This window comes from Pinus tabuliformis, chromosome X, assembly GCF_031772625.1.
Source record: "Pinus tabuliformis cultivar Carrire ecotype Pingquan chromosome X, CPIR1, whole genome shotgun sequence".
Classification (NCBI taxonomy): Eukaryota; Viridiplantae; Streptophyta; class Pinopsida; order Pinales; family Pinaceae; genus Pinus; species Pinus tabuliformis.
In genome coordinates this window covers 988,155,522-988,173,515 of record NC_142308.1, presented here as the reverse complement: position 1 = coordinate 988,173,515, position 17,994 = coordinate 988,155,522, and the positions used below count along the sequence as shown (strand labels likewise).

General features: G+C 42.8%; 1 pseudogene; it reads left to right on the top strand.

The window, feature by feature from the left end:
- The first annotated feature begins 436 nt into the window (after positions 1–436).
- On the top strand, positions 437–2,382 carry LOC149143045 (trans-cinnamate:CoA ligase, peroxisomal pseudogene; annotated as a pseudogene).
- The last annotated feature ends 15,612 nt before the right edge of the window (positions 2,383–17,994 follow it).

The following is a 17,994-nucleotide window of genomic DNA, read 5'->3' as shown; positions in this document are numbered from 1 at the left end:
TACAAATTAGGCTTGAAAATAATGGAAATTAAGATCTACAAATTAGGCTGGAAAATAATGGAAATTCGTTTAACATTAGAATAAAATTTATGGGAATTTTGAGAATTTAGTTATAGTTTTTGGAATTCAAGATTTTAGGTAATGTAAATTCTCACATTAAGATAAAATTTAGTAGAAATTTTGAAAATCTACTTATAACTGTCTGACTTCACGATTGAGTATTTCAAATTTTAGATAATACTTTCCACATTAAAAAAATAATTCAAACACTCCAATATTTATATTTTTAAAAATTCCATCAAAAATACTAATGTCACATCAAATTCCGCCCATTAATATTGAGGACCACACCCAACCAACCCTAGCATTCTTCTGGCCTTATATAGAGGTCACCAGTATTAACACACACACTCGTCGCGTCGCCCCTCTTCTCTTATTGTGTCGCTTAACGTTGCACTCAGTTAGAGAGCGAATTCTTGGGGGCCGTAAGAGAATCGGGAATGGAGAATCTGGCAAAGTGTAAGGCGAATTACGTGCCTCTCTCACCTCTGAGCTTTCTGGAAAGAGCGGCGATGGCGTATGCAAATCGCACGTCCATAATCTATGATCGAGGAGGTGTTCGCTTTACGTGGGCCGAGACGTGGGATCGTTGCAGACGTGTGGCATCGTCTCTAGTCAATTGCCTCAAAATTCGGAAAGGGGACGTGGTCTCAGTTTTGGCTCCCAATGTTCCTGCTCTTTACGAGGCGCATTTCGCCGTTCCCATGGCCGGAGCCGTGCTCAACGCCATCAACTTTCGGCTCGACGCTCGCAATATCGCCACCATCCTTTCTCACTCCCACGCCAAGCTATTACTTGTCGATTACCAATTTCTCTGTCTCGCCAAAGACGCCCTTGCCCTCATCGAATCCCCTCTTATTATTCTGCCTCCTTTGATTCTTATACATGACCACGATCACGGCCTTGCAGCTGCTCACATTGCTGGACTAGTTAATGAAGTGGGCGTGGTAATCAGCGGCACATACGAGGAGCTGGTTCGTGGCGGGGATCCGCGTTTCGAACCAGTGAAGCCTATGGACGAGTGGGAGTCGATTTGCCTCAACTACACGTCGGGAACGACATCGGCGCCGAAAGGAGTGGTGTACAGCCACAGAGGAGCATACCTGAGCAGCATGTCTATGCTGCTTCTGTGGGAAATGAGGAGAGAGCCGGTTTACCTGTGGACGCTTCCCATGTTCCACTGCAATGGCTGGACATTCACTTGGGCCATCGCAGCCAGAGGCGGAACCAACGTCTGCATTCGCAACACCTCTGCGGAAGAGATATACGGAGCCATAAAAAAGCATCATGTCACTCATTTGTGCTGTGCGCCTATTGTCTTCAACATCCTCCTCGACCATCCGCAATCCGTACATCCCCTGCCCGGACGAAAAATTGAGGTGCTCACTGGAGGGGCGCCGCCTCCTCCCACGATTCTGCGCGTGATGGAAGACATGGGCTTCCTCGTAACACATGCTTACGGCCTCACCGAAGCCACCGGGCCCGCTCTCGCCTGCGAGTGGAAGAGCGAATGGGACGATGCTCAACTCTCCCCAGCCCAACGAGGTGCCCTCAAAGGGCGGCAAGGAGTGGGCGTGTTGAGTCTCGAGGAAGTGGACGTGAAGAATCCGGTGACCATGTCCAGCGTGGCAAGAGATGGGCAGAGCATGGGCGAAATCATGTTGAGAGGCAGCAGCATAATGAAGGGGTATCTCCACGACCCGGAGAGCACCGCCAAAGCCTTTGCTGGCGGGTGGTTCCACACTGGCGATGTTGGCGTTGTCCATCCCGACGGGTATGTGGAGATAAAGGATCGTTCAAAGGACGTGATAATCTCCGGTGGAGAAAACATCAGCAGTGTGGAGGTCGAATCCGTTCTGTACACCCACCCTCTCGTTTCCGAGGCCGCCGTGGTTGCCATGCCCCATCCCCGGTGGGGTGAGAGTCCCTGCGCCTTCATCAAGACAAAGAACAATATTGGCGAGGGTATCATAGAAAAAAACGATATCCTGCCGTTCTGCAGAGAGAAGCTGCCACATTACATGGTTCCCAAGGCTGTCGTCTTCATGCCAGACCTTCCCAAGACTGCCACAGGAAAAGTACAGAAAAATGTGCTCAGAGAATGGGCCACACATCTTTCTGCAACTTCAACAGCGGCCGCGCCTACCAAAGATCTCCGGAAGAAGCCAGTGGGATCGACACAAGGCGACAACTGCTCCAAGGAACAGTTCAGAGTTGCTCAATCTAGATTGTGAGTGCTAATCTTGGTTAGTCATAGTTATGCCTCAATCTACATTGAGGGTGCGAATCTTCGTTTGTCAGAGTTATGCGTGTCAATTTACTGTTAACACTTCCAACCTATTGCCATATATTCCCATTGTACCATATATATTTTGTTTTCAGAATGCAATCTCTATTAGGTTAAATTTGACTTATTTTATTAATTGAAGTTTCATTAAGTTTTGTTGGTTATATTTCATGCAATAGGGTTTAGTTAATCATATTTTTATTAAATTTAGTCGATATTTTTTTAATTTAAAATTGGAAATAATTATAATATATATATATAACTAACAATCTAGTTATTCATATGGTTGAAAACCTAAGTAACTTAAAATTTTATTTTATTTTTTATTGAAAATCAATCATTATTTTCCTTTCTATGGTGCCTTATGGAGTCTAATGCTTGCAATATAGGATATTCAAATTATTTTATTTTAGAGCTTTTTTAGTGATTCTCTTTTATTTTATTATCATAAGCATTTAAATATAATTAATTAGATATTATTTGAAATGATTCATTATATTACATATTAAAAGTTTTGGATTTTGAATTATTTATATAAATTAATTTTTAATTATTTAAAAAAAATTGAATCTTACTTCAAAACTAAATAATTATTTCAACTTTAATTAAAAAAAATTATAATCACTTTCATGGTTACCTCCCATCATGTATAATGCATTTTTAATAATAATATTGATTAAATTAAATAATGTTCCTAAAACATATTACTATATTACTCAACTAAAAAATATTTTATAAATTATTATTATAAAATAACATTATTGCATTGAGAGATGATTTACGAGCTAGTATGAGGGAGATATTGTCCCGTAATAATATATTTAAAAATAATAAAATAATATTTATATTAAAATATAGTATTATAAAAAAATCTCTATTATAAATAAGATACGCTACTTTAATTTGACATCAACTTTGTAGAGACATACAAGGCAATTAAAAGTTAAATAATAATAATAATAATAATTTTTAGGAGAGAGATATACAATTTATTATGAAGTTGATCTAAAACATGTTAAAATAATATTATTAAATTACATGATACACAATTTATTTATGTTTAATTGACATAAACAAAATATTTTATGTTCATATTAAATAACATAGTTTTATATCAACTTTACATAAAGAAAAAGAAGATAATTTTATTAGAATTTTATTTTTTTATATATATTTATTCTCTATTACCAGGGAGATGTGTAATTTATTTCATTTTTAAAATAAAGTTGATATATAACATTTAAAAAATATTAATAACAATAAAAAATAATGTGAATTAAGAATCAAATATTTTAACATGCCTATTGAGTAATAGATTTTAACAAGAGAGAATTCTCTTATTTTATAATAAGTGCTTTCTAATTAAAAGTATGAGGAGGGAGGTTTTTTTCATAATTCCTTTAATGTTTAAGATGGAGGTGGTGTATAACATTTTAATAGCATTCATATATATATATATATATGAATGCTATTCTTAGAATATAAATCAAAAAGTTACAATGTCTTGGTTGCATAGTAGCACATTTGACTTCTTAACAAATATTCTATCTTAACATTCAAAATATGCTTTTGTCATACATAGAGAAGAAATACTGATATTTCGTTAGAAAGGAGAGATTAAAGAGATTAAAGAAGAAAATTGACTATAAAACACCATTGTGGAATTCTAAATAGGTACAAATGCCAACATCCAAAAATAAAGCTTTCTTTGAGAGAAGAGCACCTGTAATATCCACTTTTTGATAGAATCTATCCACTATTATCTTGGAATCACCAATCAATTTAAAACCTTCACCTACTTCCACAAAGCTAACCTCAAAGCACACCATAGAGAAATCAACTTAACAACAAATCTAGTATCATTTCTATTGTTCAACACACATGAACAGAATGACATTATCAACCCCACAATTCTCCCTATAACAATGTCAACTTTGAAACGGGAACTATAAACTCAAAACGGGAACTCTGGCCAAAAACCCTGAAAAAACATCAAAAACAGTGCTAAAAACGAAAAGTGTGGCTACTGGAACGATGGTTTTTTCTTTAGGGTCAATTTTGAACATGTTTTAAAAATGGAACGAAATTTTCGTGCAAAAAACAGCTTGAAAACGAAAAAATGATGATACTGGAACTAAGATTTTTTTTTAGTGTCAATCTTCAACATTTTTAAAAAATGCTAGTAAAACCGGATTTTTATGTGCTAAACAAAGTTGTTTATGAGGAAAAAAAACACACTAATGTTTTTGGTAGAATAACATTTTTCTTTTCTAAGTATAAATTCAACATGTTCTCAACCATAACATGCAAGATACAAAAGAAATTGAAATTTTTTCAACCATAAAATTCAAAAACCATGACATTATGAACAAATTACATCACTAAATGAATTCAAAAGTCATTATTTGTATATTGAATGAAACATACATTATATCTCTAATTTAATGTTGCATTGTAGATTTTCTAAACAATAAAAATTATCATAATTAAGACATATAATCCAACAACATAAAAATGACTCATAACTTCTCATTTAACACCATATGGAAATAAAAAATTTTATTTCAAGATACGATGCAAACATCAATTATATAAATTATCTTAAACAATTATTGAAAATTGCTCATATTTTTCTTGCAGACCATCAGAATTCACATCTTCAGATGAGTGACTGGATGCTGACGAAGAGCTGCAGCCCACCTCATGCCACCCTGGTGGCCCGCCTGATGAGCCCCAAATTTGGTAACATTTTGGGCTCATTTGGCCTAATTATCCTTGTTCAATCCTTCATTTTTCATAACTTATGCATTATTTTTTAGTATGTTTATGTCATTTGTACGAATAAGGGTAGTCACTCTTCCTAGGTGGCTAACACGTGCTCATTTCAGGAATTTTTGACACATGTTGGAGCAAAACCGAGCAGACATGGGCTAGGAGACAGTCAAGCTTGGGTTGAGGATTCGTAGGGGGGTTGTCTATGGCATTAAATAGCCTCCCTCGGGATCTTCACCCCCAACTCCGAGCTCCAAAGGCCACCAAAACCGGATCTAGAAGGCAGCCAAACAGATTTTTTGGAAGGAGCAGTTCACTCACAGTTTGGGCAGCCAAGTCCCATAGATTTAGGAGGCCAGCTAGGGCCTCGTGGTGTATAAATGTTAAGGCCTCAGCCTTCATGACGGAATTTTGGAAAACTCTTGCATACTTTGCACTACAGTGCTGCTAGCTCTATTTTGTTCTCTTGTAGCCATTGTTGGCATAACCCTTGACTTATGATTATTTTTTGATAATGAGAAGCAGTCAGATTTGATATCAGCTCTGAGGTTTCTATAGGAGCCATAGCTCTCGGGTTTGGGCCCAACTTGAGAGCCTAGGGCCTCCTTCTTTGTATTGTTATCTTTTCTTTATGCGTTGTGATTTTCCTTTTTTGCATTTGAAACGTGGTTTTGTTGAGCAAGATTTAGTTGTGTTGGTTAAATAGGTCACTGTTGAGGAATAGAATTGCTTCAGATGTGTAGAATAGATTGATAGGATAATAATCGATAAAGCTCCAGAAAAAGGGGTTGTCTACACTCCCAGTTTCACCTCTCCCTTATTGGATCGGAGGCTGGAATTGCAGAAACAGTGCTACCCAAAAAAACACTAGTTTGCTTGACCATGCAATCTTTGGTGTAATGTCTTCATCTGTAGGAGTTAGTCATGCGTTCAGACCTTTTGAGATGTTTCTTTGCTTAAGTGTTGTACATGGTTCTCTTTATAAATAAAGCTGTTGTTCATTTGTTTCGTTGATAGTTAGGATAGATTAGCTAAGATTTTGATTGTGTGCAGGACTTGGTTGATTCGGTTAAGTGTACACCGTGCAGGGCATCTCCATCACTCTCTCATCCACCTAAGCTTCGTCCGGGCCAGTTGCTCCATCTCCTAGTTAGGTTCCTTGTCTCACAACTATTCTTCTGCCCACGTAACCCTACCTTCCTGCTCTTCCATTGTCTTAGCCTTCTTTAAGTCAAGTCAGCTTTCCACACCCTCTCATCACTTCATCCATCAGTCACTGGGTCATTTCAGGCCCCTACCCTACCTCCCTATCCATTCATGCATCTTCTCTCACTCACCCATCCTCCAAAATCCAATTTTAGAACATCCTGTAGAAATTTCTGAACATCCTGTAGAAATCCCTGAAACATCCTGTAGAACCCCTGCAGACTTCCTGTAGAAGCTCACAAATGAGGCTGCTGGATAGCCAAACTTTGTGGAACTCTTCGGAAGGGTGTTAGGGACTCCTTAGACCCTCCCTGAACCTTCCCAACTTTTTCCAAGCATTTCTCTTCCTTGATCCACCCCTGCACAAGTAAAAAGCCAGTTAAAACACATGCATGATAATTCTGATAACTTATTTGAAAATACAAAAAAGATGTTTCCTTCAGATAGAGGTAGCCTAGACATGTGCATTTTACCTTCATAGAAGTAATGGCATCTCTCTTAATGGTTTGCATTCTCTCCTCTGCATCAGTAGGACTAGCTGGTAGAATTAGGGTTTGTTAGGGTTTACGCACTTTTTGGTTTTCAGTTTCTTTCCGCAAGTAGATCAGTTTCCTTTGAATTAGCTTCCAGCCATCAGTTAAAAAGCTTCTTCTAAGAGCTCATAGAAGTTGGCTTAAGCCCCTGGCGGACTTGTGCCAACTGACCAAGTGACAACTGCGGCAAGAGCTAGTACTTGTGCATACAGCACCGTCGCTTCCAAGTTTGTTACGAACTACTGGGTTGATAAAAGTAAAGAAGGGAGTCCCAGGAGTTGCAGCATTATTGCTGCAATACTGGAGCCCACCATCTTTTTGGTGCCATTGCCGGGGAAGCGTCAAAGTATTGGTGATTGTTGCTTTTCTTCTATTTTCCTACACTCGCCTTCTGCTAAATAGTTTATTTCATTTCCATTCCGCAATTTCATTTCCACAAAAGTAAAATAGATATTTCCTGCTTTCATAGATTAGCATTTCAATTTTGCAAGCGTAGATTAGCATTTCCATTCTGCAATTTCATTTGAGCAACATAGCTTAGTCCTTTCCTGCTTTCATTTCAATTCCGCGTTTTCATTTCAGCAAGATAGCTAGTTGCAGTTCAATCTATTTTCAGTTTTGCAGGTGCCAGAAACAAAGCAAAAAGCAATCAAAAGCCTTTCCATTTCATGCCTCATAGGAACAGAGATAAAACCGGCAAATTCTTACCCAACACCCCCACCACTTCACTGAGTCACCCTTCTCTCTTCTTTGGTGACAGTGATCCAGAAGAACCTATAGGCGAGCCTCCTGAGATATATGAAGATCCTATAATAGAAGAAGAGTTAGAGAACACTCCACCTAAAGCCATGACTGAAAACCAAAACGGTAGAAGAGAAGATGAGAGAATAGAAGGTGCCTTTCCCATCCGAGAGACCAATGGAGACATGAAAATGAAAAACATAAGCCCCTTCGCTTTACCTCACTTCCATGGATTGACTACTGAAGACCCTGATACCTTCCTGTTTGAGTTTTCTCTCATTTGTCGAACCTATGACTATACAGAAGATGAGCAAAAATTGAAACTCTTTCCCTCTACCCTCAAGGATGTAGCATTACGCTGGTTCATGGGCTTACCTGGAAATAGTATCACCACTTGGGCTCAAATGCAGCAAGCTTTCAATACCAAATACCGGGACTACTGTAGGTCCAAGGAAGCCAAGGGAGAAATCTTTCGGATGACCATGGGAAATGATGAGTCTTTAGAAGATTATGAGGAAAGGTTCCAACTTAGCTATAAACGGGCCAGGTGCACACTTGACCCTGAATCTCTCAAGTTGGTCCTACTCCGAGGAGTCCCTGAAGACCTTCTAGATACCCTTCACATGCTAGCTGGAGGAGATATTTACCAACTACCTTATGAGGATATAAAGACTGTGTTTAGAAACCACTCTAGGGCAGCCCGGAAAAGAGGCAGGGGAAACCCCCTTTCAGCTAGTACTACTTTCTCCAAGCATGAGTTTGTTAATCAGCTGGAGGACCTCAAAAGTGAGGTGAGACAGACCATTGCCATGCAACTTGATACATTCCGAATCCAGCAAAAGAAAGAGGAAGCTGAGAGGGCTTTGGCCATCTTTTGTCCTAGGTGTACAAGGAAGCACCCTAAGAACGAGTGTCCATTACACTCGGTAGAGGTATGTTTTGTTTGTGAGGTGGACCACCCACAAACCAATGCCCAACCTTACCTGGGTTTAAGGCCATGTACCAAGGAACTGAGGCACCCACTGAACCTCTCTACTTCCTCAACCAAAGGAGGCCGCATGGACCTAGACCTTACCAGCAGGGGATGCAAGGGACATCCCAAGCTTATTATAGCCCCAACCAATCTGCCCCTATGCCTTCTTGGGGTCCCCCTGCTCATCCTTCTTGGTCTGTGCCTCCTCCGTGGTCTTACCCACCTCAATACCATACTCAGCCCACTACTCATTCGTTTCACTCACATGTCCAGCAACAGCCTCAGTGGAATGCACCTCAACCGGGGTGGAGGCCCCAGTACAACACTCCTCCTGCCATTTTGCCTCCACCACTAGCTCAACCACAACCATTACCTCCTGCTCCTCCAAGACAACCCCAAATGCCTGCTCAACTGAACCCGAATCCTAACAACCGGCAGGCCCAGCAGGTATATACTGGAGAAAAAACATGCCCTACCTATGCTGTGGAGATCCAGGAGATCAACCTGCAATCCGGGAAGACTCTTCCGGATCGCCAACCTCCTCCCCCAGAGGACGAGGAAGATAAACAGGAAAGTGAACCCAAGGCCACTCCACCCTTTCCTGAGAGACTAACAGTAACCACACAACCTGACCCGGAGGAGAATGAGCTTCTGGGAGAACTCAAACAGTTGTATGTGAGAATACCACTTCTCCAAGCCATCAAAGATGTACCAATATACAACAAATTGGTTAAGGAAAAGTGTTTCAGGCACCTAGGTAGGTGAAAAAGAGATGCCTCAACCATCAATGTCATAGGACAACTGTCTGATCTTATGTTGGGGCAAGTAATCTGTCCAAAGTATTTGGATCTTGGGAGTCTTGTAGTTGATGTCCACATCAATGGCACCATCATACCCCACACTTTGATTGATTTAGGGGCTACCATTAATGTGATGACCAGGGATACCATGCTCAAACTCAACCTTCAGGGTTCCTTAAGGAAGACCTCGACGGTCCTGCAGTTGGTAGATCGCTCCACCGTGACTCCCGAAGGGATTGTGGAGGATGTCTTGGTCTCTGTTGACTCTTGGGAGTATCTTGCAGACTTCTTGGTTCTTCAACCAAAGGCAAAGCTTACTGGATACCCCCTTATTTTGGGAAGACCTTGGTTAGCCACTGCAGATGCTTACATAAGCTGCCGAGCAGGAAACATGACCATCAAAAATGGTCCTATGTCCAAGCAGCTAGTCCTATACCCTCCTGCCCAACCTCTATTAGAGCATGAATTACCACTTTGGTTGGAAGAAGGAGAAGAGGATGAGGTGTACTCTACACCCTTGTGCACCTTAGAAACCACCAGGGGAGGTCCTCAAACCGAGGATGATTTGATTGAGACCTTGATTCAGAATCCGCCTCCTAGTGCATTGTCCTTAGAGAAATTGGTGGAGGATAGTCAAGCCAGCACCTTAGTGGACCTTTGTGTGACCGATCCAGTCTCTCCCAGAGTAAAAAATGTGGAGTTTGGCCCTGAGAGAACATTAAAGATCAGCTCCTCCCTATCTCCTTCCCAGGAAAAGGAGCTGTATAGTCTGTTGGCCAGTCATCTAGATGCTTTTGCTTGGAGCTATAAGGAGATGAAAGGAGTCCATCCTTCGGTCTGTACCCATCACATCTACATCAAAGAAGATTGTAAACCGGTCAGGCAACCTCAGAGGAGAATGAATCCAGCCCTTAAGGACATTGTCAAAGAAGAATTGCAAAAACTGTTGGATGTAGGATTCATCTACCCCATCTCGGATAGCGAGTGGGTGTCCCCTCTGGTGTTGGTACCCAAGAAAAATGGAAAGTGGAGAATCTGTGTGGACTACCGAGAACTGAACAAAGCCACCAAGAAAGACCACTTTCCTCTGCCTTTCATAGATCAAGTGTTGGATGGACTGGCGGGGAAGAATTTTTTCTCTTTCCTAGATGGGTTCAGTGGGTATAATCAGATCCAAATCAGCCCGGAAGACCAAGATAAGACCACCTTCACTTGTCCTTGGGGTACCTTTGCTTACCGAGTCCTTCCCTTTGGGCTATGCAACACTCCTGCCACTTTCCAAAGAGCAGTATTGAGCATCTTTTCTGAGCTGGTCCATGATTCGGTGGAAATCTATATGGATGACTTCACTCCTTATGGGTCCAACTTCCAGGAAGCATTGTCCAATCTGGGAAAAGTTCTAACCAAGTGCATTGAGATGAACCTGTCCCTTAGTCCTGAAAAATGTGAATTCCTGATGACTGAAGGAACCGTGCTAGGACATACCATTTCTCGCCAAGGATTGCAGGTGGATCCTAATAAAATTGCTCTCATCAAAAAGGTTCCACCTCCTCAGAAGGTAAGAGATGTTCGGAGTTTCTTAGGCTTAGCAGGATATTATAGAAGATTTATTAAAGACTTCAGTAAGCTAGCCTCGCCACTGTTTGGCCTCTTAGCAAAAGATGTTGAGTTCAAATGGACGGACGACTGTCAAAGGGCTCTGAATGAATTAAAGGATAAGTTGGTGTCCACCCCGATATTGAGAGGTCCAAACTGGGCCCTACCTTTCCAATTCCACACTGATGCCTCGAACAAAGCCATAGGGGCAGCCTTAGGATAGGTTGAACAAAAACTCCCATATGCCATGTACTTTGTCAACAAAAACTTATCCAAGGCATAAATGAATTATACTGTAACTGAGAAAGAGTTCTTGGCCGTGGTCCATGCCCTGAACAAGTTCTGACACTACATTACTGGCTATCAAACATTTGTACATACTGATCATGCTGCAATTAGATATTTAATGAATAAAATAGATGTGAATGCTCGTATTATTAGATGGTTACTTCTGTTGCAGCAGTTTGATTTGACTATCGTTGACAAACCAGGTAAAGAAAATGTTGTTGCTGACTTCTTGTCTAGACTGGATTTACCCGCAGGTGAAGATGGAACAGTGGATGACCAGATGCCAGATGAACATCTGTTTGCTATCTCAGTACTCTCTCCATGGTTTGCTGATATAGCAAACTATCTGGTCTCAGCACAGTTCCGTCCACATCTATCTTCAAAAGAGAAAAGCAGAATTGTGAGGAAGAGTGCCTCATTCACTTGGATCGGGGGCAACCTGTTCAAACTGGGCCCCGATCAGATCTTAAGGCATTGTGTAAGGGAGGAGGAAGTCTTTGAAATCCTCCTAACCTGTCATGATGGGCCTTGTGGAGGACATTTTGCAGCCAAGAGGACTGCCTTCAAAATTCTACAGGCAGGCTACTATTGGCCCATGCTTCATTAAGATGTCAAGAGATATATCATCCAATGTGATCGATGCCAAAGGATGGGGAAGCCAACCCCAAGGGATGAAATGCCTCTCCAACCTCAAGTGACTCTTGAACCATTTGAGAAGTGGGGTATGGATTTTGTGGGTCCTATCAATCCTCCTTCGAGGCAAAGGTATTACATCATTGTGTGCACAGACTATCTGACAAAGTGGGCGGAAACCAAGGCAATCAAAGCAATGACAGAAGAAAAGCTGGCTGAGTTTTTAAGAGAAAACATATTCTACAAATTTGGCTACCCAAGAGAGTTAGTCACCGATCAAGGAAGCCAGTTCACCTCCAACTTAATTGAAGACTTGCTTGCTCATCACAAGATCAAGCATAGGACTTCCACCCCCTATCATCCTCAAGAAAATGGGCAGGTGGAAGTCACCAATAGAGCATTAGAAGGTATTTTGACTAAGGTGGTGAGCAGCAGCAGAAAGGATTGGGCAGATCGCCTGGTTGAGGCCACTTGAGCTTACAACACCACTTGGAAGACCACAACCGGCTTCACACCTTATGAACTAGTCTATGGGAAGAGATTTTTGTTGTCAATTGAGTTCGAGTAGAACACATTGAGGATGGCAGCTCAGCTGGACCTAAATCTCAGCCATGCCCAGCAAGAAAGGTTATTGCAGCTGAATGGGCTAGATGAACACCGAATGCAGGCCCTTCTCCACTCAGAAGTGGTTCAACTTCAGAGGAAGACATGGCATGACCGGCACCTCAATGACAAGCAATTCCAACCGGGAGATTGGGCACTACTGTATCATTCCAGACATAAGGATTTCAAGGGGAAGCTGAGGACAAGATGGCTAGGACCATATGCAGTGGAGAAGTGTAATGACAATGGGTCTGTTCTTATTCGGACCATTGATGAGGAAGCCATCCTCATGCTCGTCAATGGGCATCGACTAAAGATCTACAGGAAACCTCTTTCGAGGCAAGAGTTCATCAAAACTGTGGAAAAATTAGTGCTAGTGATAGAGAAGGGTTCTGCCTCTGTTTTGGGCATACCCTGAGCATCATTAAAAAAAAAAAAAAAAACAAAACAAAACAAACAAAAACAAAAAATAATAATAATAAAAAATATCCTTGGGTGAAAACCTTCCTGAGGCTCCCAAGGCAGATGGTAGGGGTGAAAACCTTTTTGAGGCGCCCCTGCTGTCACTCTGAAAAAGAATTGGAATAAAAAGACCCTTGGGTGAAAACCTCTCTGAGGCGCCCAAGGCAGATAGTAGGGGTGAAAACCTCATTGAGGCGCCCCTGCTGTCTCCTAAAAAAAAAAAAAAAAAACCAAAGAAAAAAGAAAAAAAAGAAGGAGGAGGCAGAAATAGAAAAACAGGTTCAATCTTTGGAAATTAATGCGGGTTGCAGTTATTCCATGCAAAAAGGAGGCCTCTCAACTCAAGGACAAGGGTCCCTACCATGCTACCAGGCGACCTCACCAGCACTCCCTCCATAAACACTCATCTCTTCCAAGGTTTGGGCACAATCTGGTCATAGTTTAGCCTTCTACAGGAAGCTACAGGACTTTCTACAAGAAGTTCTGTATTTCTACAGGAAACATCTTGTAGAATCTTTGGACGGACCTGGACCGACTATGTAGAAGAATTTGAAGCTCGAAGTCCAATGAGGAGGCATGCAACCAATTTTTTTTCTCCATCCCCCACTGCTGTCGCCTCCTTTCACCACCATTGCTGCCACATGATTGAAATACCTGCACAATCATACCAGAACATTGGACTCTCAGAAGAAGTATTTTTAAGTGGGAAATAAATCATGCAAAGGCTCAACGCTTTACCTATCAAGGCAATCGGAGCACCCTGCACCTGTGAACATGACTCCACTATTTCGGCATGCACCCTAGGAGGAGAAACGGATACAGGATATCCTACAGGAATCATGTAGCAGTTGATTCGGCTAGAGCACACACCATGAAGGAACCTGCAACTCATGAAGCCGGCGCATGCACCATCCACAGCTAGGAAACCGGTCTCGCAACCAGCAGCAGTCAATGGAAAGGAGCTCCCGTGCCTGTGCATGAAGTAGCAGCAAGCGAATCCATCACCCCTCGTCCTGAAGCATGAGAAAAATCACGTCCACGGCCGCACAGGTAAGTGCCTCACCCTGTTTCGTCAAATTACATAAGCGATGCTCTAAAATGTGTGTAACTATGGAAATGAATGGATTGAACAAGTCGAGTAGCTATTCAATTGGCCATGACAACCAGTCCGACGGCCTCGTCGGATCCGAAAAGCTTCGGTTGTGTCGACAAGACAGGAAATGGACACATGGGAAGCGTCCAGTCGGAGAGAAGCGACGATCTAACAAGAGTGGCGGTGGTAGATATATAGGGAAGGATTCGGCGGTCAGGCATACATGCAGCGGAATGATAGCAGGTGACGTCGACCAATGGGCCGACGGGGATAGCTCACCCCCGCGCCACGAATTCCGCAGAAATTCAAATCCGCCGGCTAAATCACGTATGGCGCACTGCACTCATTTATTCTCAACCATTTTGCAGCCGAGTACGCATCCTAAATTCTCTGAAGGCTGTTACTCCGAGTTCTCGGCCTGTTCCAATGTCCTGTTGCTGCACAGAAGGTCCAGAACCACTGAAGCGCTCCCCAGAATCCGTGCACGACTTCTACAGGAAGCTGCGCTATAGGAAGCTCAACATTACGGAGGAATTTGGACTGTTCACGTCGAAGGTGGAAATTCTGGAATGAGGTAAGCCTGAACATAGTTCTCCCATGCAATTGGTTCGAAAGGTGGTGAAGTCAACGTGTTGAAGGGGTAGGAAACCGTGAATTAAAGTCTGTGCATGAATTTACAAGCGTTTTCTTATCGCTGCATGAGAATTGTCGTCGTAGTGTGTATGCGGGATTTTCTCCAGGGTTTGATTTATAATTGAGCCACTGTTAAGGCTCACTCATAGAAAGCTGTGAATTTTATAAACTGTGTGCATAACAGAGACACAACTCTACGCTCTGTCTAAGGAAATCCCAAAGATCCACTTCTGTATACGAGTAGGCAAGCTCAAGACAATAAAGCAAGTTTTTACCATGCCGGGAGGGTTCATCAGAAAAGAGCCTACAAACTCAAAGAAGTTACGAGAAACCCCTGAGGTGGTGGACCTGTTTTCTCGTGCTCGATGGATGTCATTCTGTGACAAGCTTCAAGGTCACAATGACGAGGTTGCAGAAGAATTCCTACGATCCTTAAAGCCAAAGTCAAAGACATTGGCCGTTGTCAACTTCAAAGGATTGACCCTCAGACTCACCCCATAGTTCATTAGCAGAGTAACTGATCTACCGATGGGGGTACCTTGGGATAAGGAGGAGAGAAAAATAGGTCAGAAAGCTAAGAAGGAGTTCTTTTTGCCAGAGGAACAGTTCTCAGAAGACAAGAATGGAGTTTGAAGAACCAGCCTACAGCCGTTCTGGAGTGAGGTCAGCCTCCAAATTATGAAGTATATCACGTGCGAGGGGTGATTTAGCATCGTGTATGGATATCATTTCCGGTTGCTCACAGAACTCAGGCACCAAGTGGACCTACCCTTAGAGAAAAAGTTGAGCATTCCTTACTTCCTCCTGCAGTCCATGACTGGGTGTGCCACCAAATTGAGAGAGGGAACACCAGACCAGATAGCCCATCATGGGCTCATTAAGCTCCTCATGGAAGATGCACTCCACACGTACACCGTCCCTCTCTCCTGGGAAACCTTTCAAAATTTGACTAAGGATGATGACATCCGAATTTTGGCTGAGGAGCTCACCTCCTCCAGCAGCGAGGAGAAGGAACACACTCAAGCAGAGAAGGAAGGTAAAGGCCAAGAAACCCTGGCCAAAACACCAAAGAAAGAATAGAAGGGAAAACAAGAGAAAAACCAGGCTGCCAAAACAGAGGGTGACAAAACCACACTAACACCCAGGGAGAAAAGACTACAGAGCAGGGTGGAAAGGACTGAAAAAGTCCACGTCAGTGAGGGCACCTCTAAGGCAGCCTCAACAAAGTTAAAAGAAAAAGCACCCTCAGCCAAGCAGGCTAAAACGGTGCCGTCTGTTTCTACAGGAAGGTTAAAAACGACTTCTACAGGAAGCCAGAAATCAGCCACTACAGGGCTTTCTACAGGAAGTCTTGAGAAAGGAAAACAGAAGGAGAAAATGGCCGAAATTCTTGCTAGGGAGGCAGCAGCTGTGCTAGCCACCCTAAGTACCTCTCCCAAGCCAAAGGAAAAATGAAAGAGGGAGACTCCTCTGTATTTCAAAGCGAGGAGAAGTGTAAGAATTAAAACCGGCAGGCCCCAACCTCCATCCAAAGACCCAATTACCATTGAAGACACCCCTACCTCGCCAAAGGAGAAGTCCCCCTCCAAAGTATCAGTCACTTATGAGCGGGGGAGCCCGAAGACAACTACCTGGAGGGAGAGAATGGAAAGGTTAGCTTCAAAAACCCCTCTATAGGATGCTGAAGCCATTCTACAGGAAACATTGGCCAGGCTCAAGGAGACCGAAAGAATGGAGGGGGAGGCAGCCACATCACCACAAAGGGAAGAAGAGGTAGAGCACATTATGGAACCTAGCCCCCAGCCCAGCTTGAGCTCTTATTATAACTTTTTGGAGGCTGGGAAAATTATTCCACAGAAATTCACAGTGCCGCTTTTCTTTGCACTGGAGGAAGAAAGAGTGAGGACCCACACATGGATGAGGATAGCTAAATCTAAAGGAGTAGCAGATATAGGCCCCTTGGAGGAACAACTCAAGGAGGCAAGAAGAGAATTGGCTATGGCAAAACACGTGGGAAACTGCCAGCGAGTATTTCTACAGGAAGAGAATGAGAAGCTCAAACTGCAGCTATAGGGACAGAGGAAAGAAAGGGGCACAGCATCAGAGGACACTACAGCAGAACCTCAAGGCAAAGAAGGAATGCAAGCTGGTCTTGAGGAACTAAACCAGCAACTACAGGAAAGGGAATTGCAAGCAAACATAGAGATACAAGCTCTCAAACAACAGGTGCAAGAAAAAGAGGCACAACTGGCCTGCATGGCCAGTTGGGCTATGGATGCTCTGCAATGTAGGTAGCCGGCCAAATCTTATGGCCTATACCTATGGGACCAGTGGCTGTAATTCCAAATTAATGCATTGGCACAGAGGGGTATCTCCCAAATCCAAAACCCCCAGCAGTTCACAGATTTATGCAACAGCAGCTCAACAGAGGACAAGGCCAAGCTATCAGAGTTCTACCTCCATAATTTGGCCCTTCCAAATGTAACTTCATGGGACCCCAACACAGTCATGGGAGATATGTAGCTGATGGCATTTACCTCATGGTTAAACCACGAAGAAAAGAGAGCGACAGAGGTCAAAGATGTTATGAACTGAGAGTTACATGAACCACTGTTGATTAGAGCAGAGCCAGGGGACCCCACTGCATTGATATCAGCCCACCAACACCTAGCAACCAACTCTCAGGCTTTATTAAAATACATGGATCAACAGGCTCAGGCTATAGCACACTTCGAGGATATGGAGCGATTATTAGGGGACAATTGTGTTCATGCTTGCACCCGAAGGTGGAACACATTGTCCCACAGCCTCAAAATCAGGGAGTATCACACTCCAACTAGAATGAGGGAGGCCCTAGTACAGGTGCCTCTCTACAAGAAGTCCATGCAGAACCTCCAGGCTAGCTGGATCGGGCTCAAGCTAAGCCCACCTTTGCTTTTGGGATTGGTAGAAGGAAGCACAGAAAAAGAGGAACATAAGCAGTGGGAAGAGGTGGAAAAGAAGGTCTGGTTCCATGGCAGTGAGGAGGATACTACTTCAGAAGCCTGGGATGTGAGAGTGGTGATTAAAGCAATGAAAGACGAGGAGCTGGACCAGTTGCTCAGGGATGAACAATCATTTTAGCAGGGGGGTGATGATGAGTTCCAAATTTGGTAACATTTTGGGCTCATTTGGCCTAATTATCCTTGTTCAATCCTTCATTTTTCATAACTTATGCATTATTTTTTAGTATGTTTATGTCATTTGTACGAAGAAGGGTAGTCACTCTTCCTAGGTGGCTAACACGTGCTCATTTCAGGATTTTTTGACACATG